Source organism: Zerene cesonia, chromosome 22 (genome assembly GCF_012273895.1).
Source record: "Zerene cesonia ecotype Mississippi chromosome 22, Zerene_cesonia_1.1, whole genome shotgun sequence".
Taxonomy (NCBI): domain Eukaryota; kingdom Metazoa; phylum Arthropoda; class Insecta; order Lepidoptera; family Pieridae; genus Zerene; species Zerene cesonia.
Genome location: NC_052123.1, coordinates 5,024,755 through 5,025,831, shown reverse-complemented (window position 1 = coordinate 5,025,831; position 1,077 = coordinate 5,024,755).

The following is a 1,077-nucleotide window of genomic DNA, read 5'->3' as shown; positions in this document are numbered from 1 at the left end:
TAATAAATGTTATTTGCAGTTAACAATTTTCTTTTTTCTTTATTACAATATTTATGGCAAGACTAGGTATATTAATAAAAAAAACAGTCATGTTATTGGTTAAAAATGATAGTTTAAATCATGTTTGGCAATACTGAATCTTATTGGTGTCATTAATCTTCCTGACAGAGTTCTAAAGCAACGCTGTTTCTTTCCGGGAACATAAAAAACTGACGAATGATGTTTAATGTTTTTTATTTATATGATAGCGGGCAATTTAGCTGGTGGTTCGCCTGATGGTAAGCGATCACCACCGCCCATGAACATTCGTAAGGTAGTGCTTCGGCGAATGGGATGCCCGCTTTAAAAGGGGAAAGGAGAGGAGTGATGACTAGACGCAGTGGACTGGAAAGGGTCGTATAAAACACAGTATAAAACAGTAGCATGCTATTATTTCACGCTGGTTTTCTGTGTGCGTGTGGTACTTCCCCGCTGCGAGCTGGCCCAATTCGTGCCGAAGCATGCTCGACTCCCACATGAAAAAACTTAATGTTATTATGTAAGTAAATGTGATTTAACTACATATCCTGTTAGAAAAACTCTTAGTCACTATTGATCCTCCCCAGACTTCAGACGGAGCGTCTTATTAAAATTTAGTTAACGAATACAAAGTGATTAACCCCTTTCAATAGACTTAAATATACATATACCTGTATAGAGGCCTGGCTTTACCCGTCTAACTTAAAGGAGGTAGCGTTTGTGTAAATATATATTCTTCACCAATTTATTATTATGCTTTTGTGGTAAATTTACAATTACCTGATTTAAAATAAAAGTAGATTAAAAAACTACAAACCAAAATAAGAACAGAATTTGTAAATCTCGTTCTAATAAGACCAATTTTATAAAACTATAAAATTTTTGTGTGACGTAACGGGTCACTCAGGGGTCACTCGTATGCTACAAGTAGTACTAGATATAGCATTAAAACTACATTTATCATCAGCGGACAGTTCTGCAATCACCTTCAGCCCATAATGCTCATGGGTGGCAGCACTTACCATTTCGCGATCCGCCAACTCCTCTGTCGACTGTGGC